Genomic DNA, 15,075 nt, shown 5'->3' with positions numbered 1-15,075 from the left:
CTACAAGGGGGGGTCGACCCAAGCAAGCTAGGGGGATGCTTAGGGGGTATACTCACCCACACACACTCTCATTGTGTGCTATTCAAAGTGCAAGAGCTCCCTCTCCTTCTCCAAGCAAGTAGAGGTTGAGAGCCTACACCAACACTCTTGGCTATGGAGTGCAAATCCAACCAAGAGCCATGCTTCAATGCTTAAGCTTGCCATCTCCTTCTTCTTCATTACTATGCTATTATGTATGCTAGCAACAAGAGTATGATAAGTGAGGAACTAATTCTTTCTCCTATGAAATGTTTCTTCTTCCTCTTCCCTACCCTCATTCCCTGCTAGCTCTCTCCACCTTCGAAGGTGTTTGAGGTCTTGGGACTGAGGCTTGGGATAGTTAAAGCTTTCTTCAAGTTTATGTTATGTTTGTGATGCTGCTGGGAGAAGAGGGGGAGATCGACCACTTAAAGTACTCAACATAAGCTTTCAAGCCATCACCATCAAACTGTCCACCTCTTCTTCCAATTTCCAAGCGCACACACTCACCTAGACTATGACACACACACACAGTAAACAGAGAATTGATATAGACAAGCTTGTAAGGAGGTGTAAGAGATGTGTAAGAGATGGAGACTAGATTAGAGAGTACACAGCAAAATAACCATAGCTTAAGAGAGTAGAGAAGAGAATCTGCAAGAGAAAGGCCTAAATCTAGCCCCAAACTCCACGGCACCTCTCTTGTGGAGTTGGTATTTAATATATTACTTTGAGTTTAAGGTGCCAAAAATTGAGGCCCCTTTTTTACAACCACTTTACTTTTGCAAATGAGTGAAGCTCATTAGCTCTTGCATGACCCATAAGGGAAGTTCCCACTACAACTATTTACAGAGCCATAGTGGCTTATTGAAATGATGTTCTAAGATACTGTGCAAATATAAAATGGCCAAGAATAATTGCCGTCGCCTCTTCATCAACTCCCCGCATTCCACTCTACAAAATCATCATCAACTCAATTAGTAAAATAAATAGACAGCACATAATTAACCATTACGCCCAGCTATCCCAATTGCAGTTAACCATTACAACAGGAGGGTGCCCAATCTCGTAACATCCCTCCCACCAGGGATAGCAACTGTCCTCAGTTGCTCAATAGAGAAATCAACTGGACCGTGAGTCATGGAAAGTGTGGAGAAGGTTGGGAAAGTTGCGAAAAAACTTTTCAGGCATCCATTTGGCATCCTCTCTAGGGTGGCCCTTGAAAGTCAAAAGGTAACGGTTATAAACCATTCCAGTGCGTGTAGTGGTGGTCTCATGGTCAACTATTTTGTCAGGGATGAGTTGCTCTTCTTGGTCTACAAGTGAAGGTGGGTCTTCGTAAATGTGGTGTGTAGGTAGGGGTCCTCTGAATGGTCGTAAAAGACTAATGTGAAATGCATTGTGAATGTGCCAATGTGCAGGTAATTCTAAACGAAAAGAAACATCATTAATGACAGCTGAAATTTTGAAAGGTCCATAAAAACGAGGAGAAAGCTTAACAAAGACATTAGTATCAACACTTTTGATCCTTCGTTTTTCGATGCGAAGTAGAACATGATCACCTTCTTTGAATTGGTGTGCCTTGCGGTGCTTGTTAGCATGCTTGGTGTAAAGTTCTTGTGAGTGTTTAATGGCAGAATGCACACTTGCATAAATATCATGAAAGTCAGTAGTGAAATCATCAGCGGCAGGCACAACATTAGAAAGACGTGAAGCAGGAGTAGGAAGTGAGTGACCGTATACAATTTCAAAGGGAGATTTACCCGTGGCAGTGTGAGTGGTGTTGTTGTATGCAAATTGCAAAATATGTAGGTAGTCATCCCATTTCTTAGGTTGAGAGGAAACATAAGCCTTCAACAAGTCAATAATAGTGCGGTTGGTGACTTCGGTTTGACCATTAGATTCAGGATGAAATGCAGAAGTAAAGTCAAGTGTAGTGCCAAGATTTTTAAATACAGTAGTCCAAAAAGCACTAAAAAATTTTGAGTCTCGATCGGAAATAATCACTTTAGGCAAACCATGATGTGGAAAAACAGTCTTCAGAAACAAAAGTGCAGCTTGATGTGCTGTGAGTGTTTTCTTACATGGAACGAAGTACGCTTGTTTAGAGAAACGATCAATAATAGTCCATATCATGTCATGTTTGTGCGTTGTGAGTGGGAAACCAGTAACAAAATCCATTGAAATATGTTCCCAAGGTCTTTCAGGAATGGGGAGAGGGTGTAAAAGTCCCAATTTCTTACCTGTAGCTGCTTTGATTTTTTGACAAATCAAACAAGTGGACACATACTGTTTAACATCCATTCTCATAGTAGGCCAATAGAAATCACGACATAAATTTTGAAAAGTTGCAGCAAATCCTCTATGTCCAGCATAAGGTGGTTTGTGCAATTCTTCAATAATTAATGTACGAAAAGATTTAGTCACACACAATTTTTGTTTGAAATAAAGGAAGTTTTCTTGAATAGTGTATTCGAGAAATGTGTGTACAGAATTATCAAGCATGTGCAACCATGTCGTTTTGAAGTCATCGTCATGTGCATAAGTGTCAGGCATAGTGTCAAATGAAGTTCCCGTAATGGTTGATAGATGATTAAGTGAGGGTCTTCTACTCAAGGCATCAGCTACAACGTTTTCTTCACTAGGCTGGTATTTAATGTTGGGCTGAAAACTTTGAATAAAAGCGGCCCACTTAATATGTCTATCATCTATTAAAGGCTGAGAAAGTAAATATTTGATACTTTGTTGATCAGTTTTAATGATCAAGTCAGTACCCATTACATAGTGTTTCCAGATTTTCAATGCATGTACCACAGCAGTCAATTCTTTATCATAAGTACTGAACTTTATTTCAGACGGTTTGAATTTACGACTTTCGAAAGCAATGGGATGGTTATCTTGCATAAGGACTGCACCGATACCTTTACCACTAGCATCAGTGACTACCACAAAGAATGGTCGTTCAAAATCAGGCAATTGCAATACAGGTGCATTAGTCAAAGCATGTTTAAGTGCATTAAATGAGCTTTCTTGCAAATCAGTCCATTCATAAGGCGTGTTTTTCTTCAACAAGAGAGTCAAATAATGTGCTTTGTAAGCAAAATTACGAACAAATTTCCTGTAATAGCTGCAAAGACCAAGAAAAGATCGTAGCTCATGCAAGTTTTTGGGTCTAGGCCAGGATTGAATGGCTTCAATTTTCTTTGGATCGACATGAATTCCTTTACCCGATACAATATGTCCCAAATATTCAATTTCAGATTGGAAAAATGAACTCTTTTCAGGATTCAAATACAAGTGATTTTGTGCAAGCAGATCAAATACACGTGTTAAATGTTGCTTATGGTCTTCTTCAGATTTACTGAATACCAAAATGTCATCAAAAAATACAATCACAAAATCTTGATGGTCAATGAAAATTCGATTCATCATGCGTGTGAATGTAGCTGGTGCATTTGTCAAACCAAATGGCATGACAAGAAATTCATAATGCCCAGTTTGTGTTCTGAAAGCAGTTTTGTAGACATCATGTTCAAACATTTTGACTTGGTGATATCCTGATTTAAGGTCAATTTTGCTAAAGATGTTTGCCCCTTTCAGTTTGTCTAGTAGATCATCCACTCTAGGAATAGGAAACCTATTCTTAATGGTGATCTTGTTTAAAGCCTTGTAGTCGATACACATACGAAAGGTTCCATTTTTCTTCTTGACAAGAAGTACTGGAGCTCCGTATGGTGAACTACTAGGTCGGATTAGGCCTCGGTCAAGTAAATCAGTGATTTGAGTTTGTATTTCCCTGTGTGCGGTAGGATTTACACGATAAGGTGCTCTACAAGGAGGTTCACTACCCGGTATGATGTCAATTTGGTGGTCTTCTGGGCGTGATGGTGGAATTCCAGGTGGGAGATCATGCATGAAACAATCTTTAAATTGTGAGAGAAATTCATCGTGTGTGGAGTTACGTGAAGTTTCAGTTTCAACAGAAATTTGATTTACCAATACTAGATATGTTTTCCCCTGTTTTCGAATTGCTCGTTTGGCTTGAGTGTGAGAGAGGAGTGGAAATTTTTGATGTGCCAGTGTTGCTTGGATGGAGAATTTTTTATTATTATGAGTGAGAGACATTGTACGTGTTTTATAATTAATCAACGGGTCAAATTCATGACGAAATGGCATTCCCAAAATCATATCGAGTCCATGCAATGGTGCTACCAAAAATGTACGTGCTTGTGTGAATTCACCAATGCAAACTTCAACAGTGACTTGAGTTTTACAATTAAAACGTTGATTATTAAAAACAGTTTTGACCTTGTGGGGTGATGAAATTTCAGAGAGTGATAGTTGTTGTGCCAATCGTGTGGAAATGAAATCATGGCTACTACCATCATCTAGCAGAATGGTGACATTTTCACCCTTAACAGTGCCTTGCACTTTAAACAAAGTGTGAGGAGATATAGGAGTACCTGAGGATGGGTTGTCATCGTTATCATAATCAGGATCATATCCCTCACCGTAGTTAACTTCCACTTCATTGTCGTCGGGTGTAGCATCTTCGATGAGGTTAAGAGTAGCTCCATTGGAGCGGTTGTTGTTGAAGGATTTTTGACTTGAATTCCTGTTGACTCCATTTGAATGGCCATTGGATTGACCATTGCCCTTAGCATGACCATTTGGGCACTTATCTGCATAGTGACCATACTGAAAGCATTTAAAACACTTCACCTTTTTGTTACCATTAGAATTTGGAGGAAAATGCTGGTTGAAAGGATGTTGGTCGCCTCGTTGCTGAGTGTTGTTGTGGTTGTTGCTCGTATGAGGTTGAGCAGTGGCAGGAGGATTGTCAAATCTTTGTCTTTTGAAAAAGGTACGGCTTTGGTGTTTGCTTCTGTCAGAGTTAGGAGAGAAAGGAGGTCTCTTGTTGCGGTTAGTGTTAGCAGGTTGATCAGTGTGAGAGGAATGTCCACCTTTCTTCTTTTCTGCGTTGAGAGCCAAGTTAATGGCCTTTGACAGAGAATCTGGTTCGAACATATCTACCTCAGCACTAATTTGTAGTGCCAAGCCTGATATGTACTTTCGCTTCAATTTCCTGCGACTAACATGTTCAATAGCTTGCAATTGAATTAGACAATTCCAAAAACGGTCAGTGTAACCCTGTACATCTTCATTTCTACCCTGTCGAATTAAATCCCATTGACGTCGTGCTTTAGCTTTGTACTGTGTTGGCAAAAATTGGGGTAAAAACACTTTTTTGAATGCATTCCAGGTGCGTGGTCTTCTTCCATGTTGTTTGGTGGCGTTCCACAACAATGCAGCGCTGCTAGTGAGATGATTGGATGCACACTTTACCATTTCACGCTCGGGAAAGTCTTCATCATGAAAGTAGTCATCTAACTGACTAACCCATGCTAGAACCGTGCTAGCATCTTTAGTGCCATCAAAATCTTTGAAAGTGAAGGCTTTTCTGCTAATTTTGTTTTTCTTGGGTGTCGGTGCAGATTCGGTGCGTGCAGAATGTAATAATTTATCTTCAAGTTCTTGCCTTCGCATGCGTTCATATGTGAGTGACTGCTGCAAATTTTGAAGTTGCTCTGCAATCGTGGGTGCATGAGGAAGATGTGCCATGATTGCGTGCTTTTCTTTTTTTTCTTTTTTTTTTTAAATTTTTTTTCTTTCTTTTTCTTAAAAAAAAGTAAATAATTAAATGGTAATGCTTAAAAAGGCTATTTGGTGATATTCACAGATGCAATATGCGGAATAAAATAAAATAAATAACAGAAATGTAATGTACTTAACTGAAAAAGAGCGGTGGCGTCCAGTCCAGAATGGCGATGCGCTAGGAAATTGCCAGAGAATAGACAGTCCGACGGTGTGTTACCGAGCCAGTTGAATTTCGTGGCACCCGATCTCTCGTATTCCCAAAATTAATGGTATTACATTTGGTAATTTCACCGTCCAATTAAATTGAATGTTATTTTCGAGTTTCCTGTATAGCTAGGCCAATGGAGCAGGTATTGTTCATTTATTATTTTTTTTTGACGCTCGCTTGCCGGCTTAGGACAGAGTGACCACCTTCTTATGCACTTCAACCCTTGAGTTGGCCAAACTTTGTAAGGAATGTCTTCCAAGCTTAATGTTCAATGGCACTCTTTTTTTGTTTTGTTTTTTTTTGAAGCTTAATGGCCTCACTTTTTAAAGAGGTAAAGTTTTGAGGCTTGAAGCTTAATAGCCTCACTTTTTAACGCGTAAAGTTTTGAGGCTTTCTTAATGGCCACACTTTGACTTAAAAGGTGTGAATTGCAATTGCATGGAAAAAGTTGAAGACAGCGAGCTCTCTCAAGCTGAGAACGACAGCGCCATTAAAGAATTGCACATGGTGACTAAAGGAGGAGGTTTCGGCCCGAGTGCAAGAAGGCAAAAGTACTCACACAGCTTGGGCGTCCATGTTGATAGCAATTTCGAGCTTTTTCGAATAGGTCAATCGAGAAATTTTTTTTGTGTGTAAGCAAGGATTCCCACATAAATTTCTCGCCTTCTTTCTTCTCTTCGTTTATGCCTTTCGATGCCGCTTCCCAATGACAAGCTGAATCGATGTGACTAAAATTTCCCTGCTTGCTTTGACTCTTGCTCTCTCTTTCCTTTAGTAAACCGTTCCCAATTTCAACTTCTCTTTCAAAGTTGTAATTAAGCTTTTCGACTTCTTTCAATTATGCGTCAGCTCACTGTCTTGTCCGTATCTTCATGTATACGCAAGGTTAACTAGTGCTTAAATTTAACCACTGAACATACCCGTTCTTGATCGTCTTGAAGCCGAATTTGAAAATTGATTGCCGATTAGCCACCAATTAACAATCGAGTTTTTCTTCTGTGAACTCGATCAATTATACTTCGAATTTCCACGAACCCTTGAATCCTTGAATTGCAAAGTCGATGAATTGCAATTGGGGTTTTGTCGATTAGAGAAAACTCCTTCTTAAAACTGAAATCTGGTGCCGATTAATCCTCGAACCTGAGGCTCTGATACCACTGTTGGGAGAAGAGGGGGAGATCGACCGCTTAAAGTACTCAACATAAGCTTTCAAGCCATCACCATCAAACTGTCCACCTCTTCTTCCAATTTCCAAGCACACACACTCACCTAGACTATGACACACACACACAGTAAACAGAGAATTGATATAGACAAGCTTGTAAGGAGGTGTAAGAGATGTGTAAGAGATGGAGACTAGATTAGAGAGTACACAGCAAAATAACCATAGCTTAAGAGAGTAGAGAAGAGAATCTGCAAGAGAAAGGCCTAAATCTAACCCCAAACTCCACGGCACCTCTCTTGTGGAGTTGGTATTTAATATATTACTTTGAGTTTAAGGTGCCAAAAATTGAGGCCCCTCTTTTACAACCACTTTACTTTTGCAAATGAGTGAAGCTCATTAGTTCTTGCATGACCCATAAGGGAAGTTCCCACTACAACTATTTACAGAGCCATAGTGGCTTATTGAAATGATGTTCTAAGATACTGTGCAAATATAAAATGGCCAAGAATAATTGCCGTCGCCTCTTCATCAACTCCCCGCATTCCACTCTACAAAATCATCATCAACTCAATTAGTAAAATAAATAGACAGCACATAATTAACCATTACGCCCAGCTATCCCAATTGCAGTTAACCACTACAACAGGAGGGTGCCCAATCTCGTAACAGATGCATGAAGCTTTCCATCTTCATTGCATCACCTAGGTCACAAGGAACGCAAAGATTGTATTGTAACAAGTCTCTCTTAATGGGAGAAATCATAATACAAATGCCTATTGGAGGGGGGACCGGCTCCACATAAATCCGGTCCTCAACTGTTGTCATATTCTCTAAATTCTCTCTCTTGCAAATGTATTGTTCATGCCAAGTTAACTAATTGCTATGATTATGTTGATATCTTCAATTATGTTCACCCGTTATGCTCACAAAGTTATTTCTCAAAAGTACTGTCATTAATTTCCGCTATTCTCAAGTTAAATAGGCCAATTCCATTACAGTGACTCAATATTCAGTACCCGTCCTTAAAGAGAGAGGTACACAAATGTCACCACCTATCACAAAGACCTAAAAAAAATATTCTACAAAAAAGTTTATTGCCATGTGGCAATAATATGCAAGCTTTATCCAATGGTCCACAATTGCATCAATTGCACCAAAAATCCAACGCTTTACTAAGGACTCCTTATGTATTTAAAAAAAACATTTTTTCTAAAAATTGATGGGTCTATAATCTCATTTAATTTCTTACTTAGATTCCTTTTTTTTTTTGGGCAAAACTCACAATTGTGAGTGAATTATATTGAACATCCAAAAAAATTACAAGGTCTTGTCATGCTCTTGTCGAGCCATGACATCATCCAAGAACTGTAATTACATCGACTATCAAGGCAGCCACCCCACCAACCCGCCCCCTCCTCCTCGATACACAAGGTCCATAAACTTGTCTGTATGAGATCTTTTAATTACCGATGGTCAAGACTTTCCCCCGTCCTAAGCATTCCATCTGCTGACAACAAGGCACACGTAGTCCTAGACCAATCCTCCGAGTGTTGCTTGCACCCGAGCGTCCATATTAGCACTTTGCTTTCTTGAGTGATTTCTGCGAAGCTTGCCACCGCAAAACCTCCTTCAAACACACGGCGGTTCCTTGTCTGCCATACATTATGTAAGAAGAAGTATCTGACGATTTGAGTGCTGACGAGGAGGGCAGGACTTCCTGAATTCTTACCTCCAAGGAATAGAACAAAACCTGTCGCCATCAACCCCTAGCGTCGTTCCCCACAGACTACCATCCCCGTCGAAAAAATGGTTGTCCCGCATACCAGGTGCTTCCAGTGCGAGCACTTGCACCTCCCACAGGACAACGAGCACGCAATCCCTCTTACCACTCGTGCCTGCATGCCCTCGTGTCAAAGAGAGATGTCTCTCTACCTACCTGAGAAATGCACAACAACAATAGTCTGCGTGGTTTGGGCTTGAGAGCATCTATGAACTTCTGTGCGAGAGTAGGGGGTCAATCTTTGCGGGTCTTTACATCTTGATGAGACGTGATGTTGGCGAGAAAGGGACTGCACGTTTCCTCCTTGCCTAGAACTGTGGCCTGGCGTGCAGTATTGACGGCCAACCATTGCTAGAGCCTTACTGAGAGAGAGAGAGAGAGAGAGAGAGAGAGAGAGAGAGAGAGAGAGAGAGAGAGAGAGAAACAGCTTTGCGCACAAAAACCTAAATGCACACCCTCCTGTGTTGCTGCCTGCATGGCGCCTCCAACACCAAGGAACATGACACGATGAACAAAAGAGACAGACACTGTAAGAACTGAATGATATGGCCCTCACAATGGTTACTTCCTTAATCTCTAGGGAGGAACACCCTTCTGCACCTGCACGCATTCGCCATGGCAGCACTCTGGTGTCACATCTCCACTTCCGCTTCCTGCCTCTCTCGTGCGTCACCTTTGTCCCTAGCAACCTACCCATAGGTGCATCTCGACTTGCACGGCTGTCCACCTATGACCCAAGGCCATCGAGCTCCAGAGCCGAAAAATTTTCACTTGACAGATGCACAACAGGATCTCTCTCTCTCTCTCTCTCTCTCTCCACCCACGTGCCGTCTCCAAGGCATAAGAGGATCTGTTGAGATTCTCTTCTTCTTCATTCTCTCTCTCTTCCCCCTCCACATGCCATCGGCTTCCCTTTTTGCTTGTCCACTTTTTTTTAAAGACAAAAGGGGATCTTTCAATATACCCCTTAAAATACCCCAAGACAAAAATTGGTCGGGTCTACTAGCCCTACCTGCGGAAAAGAATAGAGATGATTTACTAGATTTTTAGGTTTTCTCAATTTTCATCTAATTTTGAGGTAAATTTTAAATTTTATTGTAGTACACTAGCCATTTGAAGGGATTACTCTGCAATGGCCCTTCCCTTCTTAGAAGAAGAAGAACACAATTTTGTTATGTTAATTCAATTCTTTACTACCTTTCCGTGTTATATTACCAATGACTAAATGATTTAAGGCAATATAGTTTAAGGATGAAAAACCTTATTACCACTTTGGATTATTTCTAATCTTAATTTTGTATGAAGCATTTAGGATATGGTTGTCATTACCATGGATTGAATACATAGAGAAGAATTAGAGATGTTGTCAACTTAGGGGTGAAAGGGTTTATCTAAATTGGATCATACTTTTTTTTGGCCGCACCAACATGCAGGTCACATACTGGGTCTGTTCTCGCTAAAACTCATTAATTTTGTTGATTCGATTCCGTTTGGAATCTTCCAAGCTGAGAGAAGACCCTACAAGGCGCATTCCTGTCAGTGTATTCGACCTGCACACCGCCCAACCCCCTTCATCTCTCCCCCCTTTTGTGTCGCCCGCCTCTACCATGCCTGCGAGTCTTGCATGTGTCAGTTGTGTGCGCTCAGTTGAAAGGCGAGAAGAGAGAGAGAGAGAGAGAGAGAGAGAGAGAGAGAGAGAGAGAGAGAGAGAGAGAGAGAGAGAGAGAGAGAGAGAGAGAGAGAGAGAGAGAGAGGTTCCTTGCGTGCGCTCAATTGAAAGGCTCGAAGAGAGAGAGAGAGAGAGAGAGAGAGAGAGAGAGAGAGAGAGAGAGAGAGAGGTCCATCATGCCCAATCTTTTCAGTATTACCTACAGGATGCCCTGAACATGTACTGATGAACACCACATAGCTTACCATCTTATTCAATGTAGCGAACTCTTCCCGTTCCTTTATCTTGCTCTCACCAATGTGATAGCAAGAGACTACAGCCTCACAGCATGCACAAAAAGGCCACACAACGTGCATGAACCAGGGGCCTCGCCCTGTGCAGAGAATCCAATGAGGAGACCGGGACACAAAACCTGCACACGCGGCCTCCCTTGTTGCAAAAAAATCGCTCTGTCTGCACACACATGATGACCCACATTTGAGGCACGAAGATCTCCTATCTCTTTGGATCCTCGTGGTGCAAAAAATCACACACACACAACACTCTCTCTCTCTCTCTCTCTCTCTCTCTCTCTCTCTCCCATGGTGTTCCCACCCACAAAATGCCCTCCCTCACGATGCCATGCAAGGCCCAGGTCGTGAAAGAGAGGGGCAAAGAGTGAGAGAGGGACAGTTACTGCCCTGCCTCCAAAACACAGAGACACAAAGAGAGAGAGAGAGAGAGAGAGAGAGAGAGAGAGAGAGAGAGAGAGAGAGATTCGCACTAATCGTAGCTTGCATCTGGTGCTCCTCGAGTCCTCGTCTCCCTTTGTTACGTGCACCAAACACACAGAAAGATGAAAGGGAAAAAAATCTTCTGCCTGCTCCCGCCCCGTGCCTTCCCATTTCCACATCCATTCAAGAAAGCATCTTTCTTGATTCCTTAAAAAAGAAATGGAAAAAAAGTTTGAACGACATATTCAGTAGATAACTAATTCCATTAGTTTTTATGCTAAAAAAATGATTTTGGAGAAAAACTTGTTCATTGTGGTAATTGCAATCTTTACATGTAGCAGATTCTTATCCAAAGTAGACATTTTTGACCCTCGAATGTAAAGTAGATATTCATATGTAGAAGGTTCTTATGCAAAGTAGACCTTTTGACCCTCTTTCTCTCTTACAATGAACTTAAGCAGAATGTTTTTTGCGGTTTCTTTTGTCTCTTTTGTCATATGTGTTTGTCTTCCTTTTACACTTCTTTGTAATCAGCTAATATAAAGCCTCTCCTAAGCATGGATATGGCATCTAGTAAGCAAGTCTAAAATCGACAAGGTCGAGATAATAAGGGACACACACACACACACAATTTGTGTGTGTGTGTGTATGTGTGTGTGTGTGTGTGTGTGTGAGAGAGAGAGAGAGAGAGAGAGAGAGAGAGAGAGAGATATTGTATTTTGGCTAGTAGGATCTCACTGCAAACACAAACACACACACACACACACACACACACACACACACACACACAAATTGTGTGTGTGTGTGTGTGTGTGTGTGTGTGTGTGAGAGAGAGAGAGAGAGAGAGAGAGAGAGAGAGAGAGAGAGTATTTTGGCTAGTAGGATCTCACTGCAAATGCACAACTTTGTTTTATCAAAGCTTTTACTTGCATCAAGTTTTCCATCTATTCCCAAGTCACTAGTCAATAAAAAGGCACTCAAATGATTAGATTCTGCTACCTGAACCAAGTATGATAGTCCAGGAACTTTCAAGGTAGCTCTTTTTGATGATATTGTGCGATCAAGCATTGAGGTCATTCACACGGTAGGAGCAAGAAGAGAGGTAGCGAACAAAGATGAAGGATGGATGGATACTTTGAGCTGTTTAGAACACCCAAGAGATTATGAGTTAATCATCTGGTATGTATTCTGTATACAAGTTTGAGTTGTTTAGAACACCCAAGAGGTTAATCATCTGGTATGTATTTTGTATACAAGTCTCTAATGGAACCCTAGACCTCTCAAGGCACTTGAGGGATATTGTATTCTTATCGTGTTAATATAAATTATCTCAACTCACAGTTGTGAGTGTGGCTGCCCATTTTGCCGTTGTAACTATGGTCCCTCGATGATGTCATGGATCGACAAGAGCATGGCAAGACCTTGTAATGTTTTGAGATAATCAATATAATTCACTCACAATTGTGAGTTTTGCTTAAAAAAAGAAAAAAAAAATGTTTCCATTTAGGCGGTTTGCAACTTTACCACAAAGTGTACCTTCGAATCTACTTTGTGTGTATTGGTGGACACTGGACAGTAATAGCTAGAAGCCCCTCTCTCTCTCTCTCTCTCTTGTGGGCAGTGCAATAGCCATGGCGGACGAGCCCAAATACGCCTACCCTTACCCCCCTCAGCAAGGTGCGTTATAGTGTTTTTGATTGGGGGCATTGTGTTGTGTTGTGTGCGTGTGTGTGCGAGAGAGAGAGAGAGAGAGAGAGAGAGAGAGAGTACTCGGGAGTGTAATTCGTCTTTTGCATGCTTGCAGGTTATCCTCCTCAAGGCTACTACCAGCAGCCTCCTCCTGTAGCGGTTCCTCCTCAATACTCACAGGCACCTCCGCGGAGACCTGGCTTTCTTGAGGGCTGGTAACGTGATTTTGAGATGCAATTAATTTCTGGTTATGGGTAATGGGTTTTTTCCTAGGGAAGTTGTGGTTCAAGTGTGTGGGATGCGCTAATTACAGCTCATGCATGCGTTAATTGTTGCCATGCATGGGCGATTTGTGGTTATATTTCATGGGTTTGCGTAATTTTGTGCACCCATTCTTGATATCTGGGTGATTTGTGGTTATATTTCATGGGTTTGCGTAATTTTGTGCACCCATTGTTGATATCTGGGTAAGGGTACTGGATTTTGTGCCAAAGAAGTTAAGGTGCAAGTATGTGGGCTGCGCTTGCCGCACATGCATGTGTTGATTTCTCACTATTGTCGTACGCAGCTGCGCGATTTGTGGTCATATTTCATAGGTTTCATGCTAGAAATGCATGTCTGTTATAGTGACATGAGCGCACTCGACGTGCTCACTGTGGATATGTTTATTTGTATCTGTACGATCGATTTGGAACTTGCAGACGCCGAATCTGTCTGCATTTTCTGTATGCGTTCATCCATATGTTCCTGTGGTGCTATGCATATGCCAAAGTAATTCTTATACTGTTCTATGTTTAGAGAAATGTTAAGTTTTCTACTGCATTCGTTCTCAAACGCGTGATATCCAGCCAAACTCTGTCTAAATTTGTATTTATGTTGCATTGCAGTTTAGCTGCCCTTTGTTGCTGTTGCCTGCTTGACGAGTGTTGCTGTGACCCCACCATCTTCATCAACTAACTGCTACATAAAACCAATTGTTGCAGAGTAGCTGAGAAGCTTTTGAGCCACAACATTGAGATTTTGCTCATGTGGAACTAGCGTCTTTTTTTTAATCTTACACTCTCAATCATGTTGTATGTGTATTTGTAGCCAGTGTAATTGGAAGATGATATACTTACCTTTTGTACACGCGCTGACTTGTTTCTGTGTGATTTTTTTCGTTTATTTGTGGTGCATGGTCTGACATAGTTCAAACTATGATGCAAACATGTCGGTGTACAATCAGTTGTGTGCGTCTTGAGAAAGGATGGAATTCAAAGGCAGTTTTCATGTAGTTATAATCCGCAACAAAATGGTGTTGCCAGAGTGGAAGCTTTGATACACTCATGTTTGTGACTTACAAATGATGTTGCATTCCATGCCATTGTTGCACGAAGGTTGCTTAAATTTCGAAGTATTCAAGAATATGGTACCCAAACAAACTTCTCAAGTATGAATTAGCCACTTGGCTTTTGTCGTGGCCATGTGGCTTGCTTAGGTTTATGTAGGCATTTTGACATGAAGGGAATCTTATTTTGGAGCTCTTAACTTGAAGTGCATGTTGACTTCGTTATGACTAGTTGCAGTTGGAGTAACAAAACACAACTTTGGGTAAGTCTTACCTGCACCGAAGACTAAAGTTACCTCTTGCACTACAAGCAATGGCATGAGAAGGGGGGATCAATGTTCCATGTGGTCTTTGATGAAACTTTGTTTTATTTTGGAAAGCAAGGAGAAGGGTAGGTGGTGTGGGTGTAGCATTCTCAGGTTTTCAAGCAGGCTGAAAATTTATGTTTGGCATGAATGTCACTTTAAGACTATCGATGTGTGTGTGTGTGTGTGTGTGTGTGTGTGTGTGTGTGAGAGAGAGAGAGAGAGAGAGAGAGAGAGAGAGAGTTGATTGTCCTTGATGCAGAGTGCTTAACAATGCCGATGGAGACTAGTACGAATTTTGAATCCTCTTAACAGCACAGTTATACAATAGCATCTTAGTATAGGGAGAGTGGGTTAGCACTACTTTAGAGTTGTCGGACTTCATATCGGTGGAAGAGTTTCAGGGTGCCTAGATCTAATCCTGGAACAGAGTGCTATTTTTTTTCCACAATCAAAGGGCATTGTTTGGTAGGTAGAGAGATTTAGTATGGATGGAATTTGATGCCCCTGATCTTGGTCCGCATGTCGGCCCAATGCAAATCT

General features: G+C 41.3%; 1 long non-coding RNA gene across 1 annotated transcript; it reads left to right on the top strand.

Moving 5' to 3' along the window:
* The first annotated feature begins 12,729 nt into the window (after window positions 1-12,729).
* Window positions 12,730-14,026, top strand: LOC147452710 (uncharacterized). The gene is made up of 3 exons (XR_015189003.1): window positions 12,730-12,888; window positions 13,016-13,115; window positions 13,788-14,026. It is a non-coding gene; the product is annotated as an uncharacterized LOC147452710 (long non-coding RNA).
* The last annotated feature ends 1,049 nt before the right edge of the window (window positions 14,027-15,075 follow it).

The sequence above is a fragment of the Adiantum capillus-veneris genome, chromosome 8, assembly GCF_014529385.1.
Source record: "Adiantum capillus-veneris isolate H3 chromosome 8, ASM1452938v2, whole genome shotgun sequence".
Classification (NCBI taxonomy): domain Eukaryota; kingdom Viridiplantae; phylum Streptophyta; class Polypodiopsida; order Polypodiales; family Pteridaceae; genus Adiantum; species Adiantum capillus-veneris.
The sequence above is the reverse complement of the archived record's forward strand: the minus strand, read 5'-3'. Positions and strand labels throughout refer to the sequence as shown.